Source organism: Rhinoderma darwinii, chromosome 4 (assembly GCF_050947455.1).
Source record: "Rhinoderma darwinii isolate aRhiDar2 chromosome 4, aRhiDar2.hap1, whole genome shotgun sequence".
In the NCBI taxonomy this organism is placed as follows: domain Eukaryota; kingdom Metazoa; phylum Chordata; class Amphibia; order Anura; family Rhinodermatidae; genus Rhinoderma; species Rhinoderma darwinii.
Window position 1 is genome coordinate 355,351,978 of NC_134690.1, and position 7,480 is coordinate 355,359,457.

Sequence of the window (7,480 nt, forward strand, 5' to 3'; positions counted from 1 at the left end):
TGAAAACTCACACTTATATTTATCAAATGAGTTGCAAAATAACTAGAAAATATAGTCAAGACATTGACAAGGTTAGAAAGAATGATTTTTATTTGAAATAATAATTTTCTCCTTCAAACTTTGCTTTCGTCAAAGAATGCTCCATTTGCAGCAATTACAGCATTGCAGACCTTTGACATTCTAGCTGTTAATTTGCTGAGGTAATCGGGAGAAATTTCACCTCATGCTTCCAGAAGCCCCTCCCACAAGTTGGATTGGCTTGATGGGCACTTCTTGCGTACCATACGGTCAAGCTGCTCCCACAACAGCTCTATGGGGTTGAGATCTGGTGACTGCGCAGGCCATTACAGATAGAATACGAGCTGCCTGCTTCTTCCCTAAATAGTTCTTGCATAATTTGGAGGTGTGCTTTGGGTCATTGTCCTGTTGTTGGATGAAATTGGCTCCAATCAAGTGCTGTCCACAGGGTATGGCATGGCGTTGCAAAATGGAGTGATAGCCTTCCTTATTCAAAATCCCTTTTACCTTGTACAAATCTCCTACTTTACCAGCACCAAAGCAACCCCAGACAATCACATTACCTCCACCATGTTTGACAGATGGCGTCAGGCACTCTTCCAGCATCTTTTCAGTTGTTCTGCATCTTGCAAATGTTCTTCTGTGTGATCCAAACACCTCAAACTTCGATTCGTCTGTCCATAACACTTTTTTCCAATCTTCCTCTGTCTAATGTCTGTGTGCTTTTGCCCATATTAATCTTTTCCTTTTATTAGCCAGTCTCAGATATGGCTTTTTCTTTGCCACTCTGCCCTGAAGGCCAGCATTCCGGAGTCGCCTCTTCACTGTAGACGTTGACACTGGCGTTTTGCGGGTAATTATTTAATGAAGCTGCCAGTTGAGGATCTGTGAGGCGTCTATTTCTCAAACTAGAGACTCTAATGTACTTGTCTTGTTGCTCAGTTGTGCAGCGGGGCCTCCCACTTCTCTTTCTACTCTGGTTAGAGCCTGTGTGTGCTGTCCTCTGAAGGGAGTAGTACACACCGTTGTATGAAATCTTCAGTTTCTTGGCAATTTCTCGCATGGAATAGCCATCATTTCTAAGAACAAGAATAGACTGTCGAGTTTCACATGAAAGCTCTCTTTTTCTAGCCATTTTGAGAGTTTAATCGAACCCACAAATGTAATGCTCCAGATTCTCAACTAGCTCAAAGGAAGGTCAGTTTTATAGCTCCTCTAAACAGCAAAACTGTTTACAGCGGTGCTAACATAATTAATTGCACAAGGGTTTTCAAGTGTTTTCTAATCATCTATTAGCCTTCTAACACAGTTAGCAAACACAATGTACCATTAGAACACTGGAGTGATGGTTGCTGGAAATGGGCCTCTATACACCTATGTAGATATTGCATTAAAAACCAGATGTTTGCAGCTAGAATTTAGCACATTAACAATGTATAGAGTGTATTTCTGATTAATTTAATGTTATCTTCATTGAAAAAAACGGTGCTTTTCTTTCAAAAATAAGGAAATTTCTAAGTGACCCTAAATTTTGAACGGTAGTGTATATATATATATATATATATATATATATATATATATATATAAAAAGAAAAAACAAAGTAGAAGCAGCACCGTTTTCTTTAGTATCGGGTGCACAGGTTCTTGTTCAGACACACGACCAGTGTCCCAAATAGCCAGCAACAAATCCAAAAGACAAGACAGCACTCCAAATTCAGTGATAGATAGGATCACTTTAACCACCCCTTGCGACGTTTCAACCCTACTCAATGGGGTCTTTCTCAAGCCTTGAGAAAGACCTTATTGAGTAGGGTTGAAACGTCGCAAGGGGTGATTAAAGTGATCCTATCTATCACTGAATTTGGAGTGCTGTCTTGTCTTTTGGATTTGTTGCTATATATATATATATATATATATATATATATATATATATATATGTATATATATATATATTAGATAGAAAAAGCAGCACTTCAGAGTAGAGTAGCCGGTGCTATGCGAACCTGACCTTGAGCCAAGCGATCCTATAGATACACACGAAATGATCTCAGCACTCCAAAAATTGGTTTCAAATAGAAAAGTGGTTTATTGTTCCATGTGCAAAAAACAAGATACGTTTCAGTCCTCTCACAGGTAATTTCTCAAGATATATATATATATATATATATATATACCAGTCATTCTGAGTGAATTATAATATCAGTAAAAAGTTATAAAGTAATTAAATTCAAAAAGTGAAGCTCATATATTATATAGATTCATTACACGCAGAGTGATCTATTTCCAGCACTTTTTTTATTTTAATGTTGATGATTATGGGTAACAGTTAATGAAACCCCGAAATTTGGTCTCTCAGAAAATGTTAATATTATATAAGCCAAATTTCAAAAATGATTTTTAAAACCGAAATGTTGGCCTACTGAAAAGAATGTACGGTATGTGCCCTCAACACTTGGTCGGGGCTCCTTTTGCATGAATTACTGTATCAATGCAGCATGGCATGGAGGCGATCAGCCTGTGGCACTGCTGAGGTGTTATGGAAGCCCAGGTTGCTTTGATAGCGGCCTTCAGCTCGTCTGCATTGTTGGGTCCGGTGTCTCTCATCTTCCTCTTGACAATACCCCGTAGATTCTCTATGGGGTTTAGGTCAGGAGAGTTTGCTGGCCAATCAAGCACAGTGACACTGCGGTTATTAAACCAGGTATTGGTACTTTGGCAGTGTGGGCAGGTGCCAAGTCCTGCTGGAAAATGAAATCAGCATCTCCATAAAGCTTGTCAGCAGAGGAAGTACTCTAAAATTTCCTGGTAGACGGCTGTGTTGGCTCTGGACTTGATATAACACAGTGGACCAACACCAGCAGATGACATGGCTCCCCAAACCATCACTGACTGTGGAAACTTCAGACTGGACTGCAAGCAACTTGGTTTGAGCGTCTCTCCACTCTTCCTCCAGATTCTGGGGCCTTGATTTCCAAATGAAATGCAAAATTTACTTTCAAATGAAAACAGGACTTTGGACCACTGAGCAACAGTGCTGGTCCACTGTGTTATATCAAGTCCAGAGTCAATGCAGCCATCTACAAGGAACAGGGAGCCAGAGGGATTCCGCTCCTATAGGGAGCTACAGTGGCTCTATGTACAAGCATGGTGCAATCTACTGGGGAGGATGCCATCTACGTGGGGTGCTGCTATCTACAAGGGGACTGTGTGGCATTACATACACGGGGGTTCTGTGGCACTACCTATGGGGGACTGTGTGGGACTACCTACAGAAAAAAAATCTCCTCCTCCTCACATGCACTTAGATGTTGGTGAAGCCCCCTCCATGAGTGACCTGACTGCTGGTCACAGAGTAAAATTTCGCCCCTCACGCTGAACACCCTAGGCACTGCATCCCCAGTGACTAGTGGCAAATTTGGCCCTGGCCACGGCCTCAGTTGAATATGCAGTGCTCATTCAGCTCTGTGTATTCAGAGACTGAGAGGGCAAAAATGGTAAAAAAAACTACTTTTCAGCGTTTTCTACTGGGTGCTCCACCATCTATGTCTATTCTAACGGTCATTATAAAGTTAAGACCACAACCACCAGTTAACTTTAGTCATTGTGTCATGTACTTTATTTTAGATTTTAGTTACATGTGTTCCATCTACAGTATAATTGAGCTAAACCTATTTAAACAAGATGTTTTCAGTTTAACACTTAAAATAAATGAACACATCTATTAGAGTTAAAGAGCAGTTTGGACTGCTGCCATTACCTGGCTATTTACAAAAGATTCCTATCCTTATAGAAGAATGAGGGCAATTATGACTGACACCAATGAGCATAATAACAATTTAATCTACTGAAAATACCATTGTACTTTTAGCGCTCCGGTTTTCTATCTTAAATATTGTTTTATAATATGCTTAATAGTTTCATTTCTTTTCAGTGCCAAAATGGCAATGGGCTAATCCTGCCATTACACAGATGTCCTCTATATTTTAGTATTTTATTAACATTTTTACTGTAACTCCCAGATAATGAAAAAAAAGCCCAGCTTGAGGTACATATGTTTCAACACGATAAAATAAAGATTTAAAGTGTCCTTTGAATATTATTTTACAGTTCACATAAAACATAAACTACATAAAAAGTTGAGTATCTTTGTAGATCTGATTGGGTTTATTTTTACTAGTACATATTAGGAGGTTTATTATTGGCCAAGCTAATTGGGAGAACCTTGTGATTCATACTCAGGGCTGGATAATACGGAGGGCAGAAGGGGTCTTTGCCCTTAAAGAGTCTCGTCACCCGAATGTCCCATTCCCAAAAATAAACTAAAAGACTTTAGAAGTTTTTCCTGCCTGCGTCCTCTAGATCATAATGCCCTAAATTCGGTCATGGAGTGATTTTATGATCTCCCACATTCTAAACATAAATAGTCCATCAATATGTTATATATTCCACAATACAGCAGAAGGAATATTAATTTATAGAGAGTATATGTATTTCATGGCTCATGCAGGAGCAGAGGATGTCATGTTCACGAGGAAGACGCAGGAAAAGCTCAGCATCCCTGGACCTTTGGTAAAACTTGGTTGAATATGAGAATAATTCTTTTGACACCTTTATGACTTGGAGCATAGATTACTACGATCCTCACATTATCTACCAATATCAGTGGCCCACCACGCTAATGCTCTTGTGGCTAAATAAATGCAAAGATCACCAGCCATGTTTCTAATAGAAAGTCTTTCTATAAGAGTCGAATATAAGATGCTATAATATCTGCAAAGATAGGACCAAGCTCATATCATTGTCTATGGTTTTTGAATTAGGTTTTGTAATGTACATAACTTGTTTTCTGGAAATCTAGATTCTTTTAATGTAAATCTTAGATAAATGTTATCTCCAACTAGGATTTACAGTGCTAATATCGTTTTCTCCATATATTCTATAACAGAACTTAGACATTTTTTCTGAACAAATGGCAAAATAATATAACTAGTTGTAGAACTGTAAATGCACAGTATAGTTATACCCTGAATATAAAAAATGATATTAAACTCTGAATAAAATCATTGATTCTTTTTCAAATAATAAACAATTAATATATCAATTCATCTGTCCTGATGTTGGGAGCCTTGCAGAGGAGGTAAGTTTAGAGGGATGTATCATCCTATTTTGTTTTGTTTTTTTTACTAATTAAAATATATACTAAAATCTCCTTTTTTCCCCCTAGTTTTTATTTTCTCATTGTGTATTTTTATTATTTTTTCTTTACATGAGGTAGCTATTTTACCTAAACTGCTGCATGAATATTTAGGGTATGTTCACCCAGGGCGGATATGCTGCGTAAAAGCATACAGCATATCCGCCCTGTCCGTCATAGGGAATTCCGATCTAAAAACCGCACCAAATTGTGGTGCAGTTTTTCGACCGGATTGTCCGCTCGAAAAACGGCACCTAAAAAAGAAGCTTCATACTTACATAGCCATGGGATAAAATGTCATCCCAGGATGCCAGCCTGGACGAAGAAACACAGAATTTTGGGTACAGAATTCTGAGTTGCGTTTAATTGCAGCAGATTCGCTTCTTTTCCGTCGCAAAAAAAACACGCAACATCTGCTATTTGTCGCGGGTTTAACCTCCCATTGAATCAAATGGGGAAAGCCTGCAACAAATAAGCAGCGTTTATGCAAATACAATTGACATGCTGCGGACAAAAAAAATCCAGCGCTGGTCAACTTCTGAGCATTTTTTCCGCTCAGCATTTACGCAGCCTGTGGATGAGTTTTGTTAAAATCTCATTCACTTTGCTGCTACTGTATTATGCTGCGGATTTTCAACAACTAAATACATTGCGGAAAATCCGCAGTGTTTACGATACGTGTGAACTGACTCTCACAGAGGTTTTCTTTACAGCAGGCACCTGGGTATAAGAAAACTACCAATTGACATCTATGAGAAAGTGTTGTGAGCATGTTCTGTGTCATGTGTAAAGGTCACTATTCCGGGAGGGGAAGGAACAATAATTTATTTTCAGATGATAGATTGGGTAAAACATTGGCTGACCCATTTAGCTGTCTTTAGTGTCAGAGCAGTTAGGTTGTGTTTTCTCCAACACTTTGGGTCGTTCTATAATATATATGTAATAATGTGGTCCAAATATACATATGTTTGAAAGATGTATCCTTATAATGGGGGGGGGGGGGGGCTGCTTCTATTCTGAAAATGTGTTACATATAAGTAGCTTTTCTTATGTAAAGCTGATGCTTTTTCTAAAAGTTTTTGCTTGCTTGTATCTGGCTCTGCATTTCTGATCTTGAACATTCGTATCTATCTTCTGTAAACATTGCTTTTTCTTGCAACTACCAAACACATAATTCCCTAAGGGTGACAGGTAAATCAAATTAATCTAAAAAAATACGAGCATCATAGTCTGATCTATGTGTGTTTTTCGATACTACTCCTGAAGCTTTACAGGAAAAACAAATTGTAAAAGATTGTTTTCTGCCTAGAGAATAGAGTATAGCTTTAATTTATTTTCCTTAATTTGCTTACTTACTGAACTTTTCCAGGATCATTTTTATTTAAATAATTGGATAGCAATAGGGGGTATTTTTATAGGGTGTGTTATAACATAAATTGGGCAACTGATAAGTAGTAGTAGAAAGCAAAACATTTTAAGAGAATCTGCTTACGATGGCACAAATTCTCCGGCGGACTGCTGACTACAACAAGGCTCAATTTTCCACAATTATGTTCTACTTGTCTATCAGGATACTGTCTATCAGGCTTAAATTTACACGCTACATTGTAAACAAAATTACAATGGAGAATATAAAATGTACCTGAAACGACAAGTTGATGTTGGAAATCCAAGCATTGTGCTGAGAGATAATTATGATGTAGCAGAGGCAACTTTGAACAACTAGAGTATTATATTATCATCTCTCTTTCTATTGATGTTTTGGTTTTTTTACAAGATATTTTCTTGTTTACAAATGATATTAAAATTTCATGCTAAATTGACAATGCCAAATAACACAATTGCTAAATTAGACACACAACAAAGCCAACTAATGTGTCTAAATCAACAGCCTGAGCATATCATACACCGTATGCTCACTCTACAGATTCCAATGATGACATACAATGAAGGTCAGCTAGATGGAGAAAATGGAAAGACCTGAGAGGCAAACACTGCAAACCTTATTTGTTACATGCTGTGTAAGTGGGTTGAAATAGGGAAATGAGAAGCCCTAGTGAGGACAGGGACAGTGGTGCTTGATGTCTATCTGTATATAATGCTGCAGAATATGTTGATCCTATTAAACAATAGGAAATAAATAAGTGCCCACCGCACCCATCAACACTGTAAGATAATAATTGAAGTCTCATGTTTGCATCTAGGCAGTTTCAGACATGTATTCCTTAGGCCCTGCAGAGGAAATTATTCTGAGGGCCAACCCTCCAA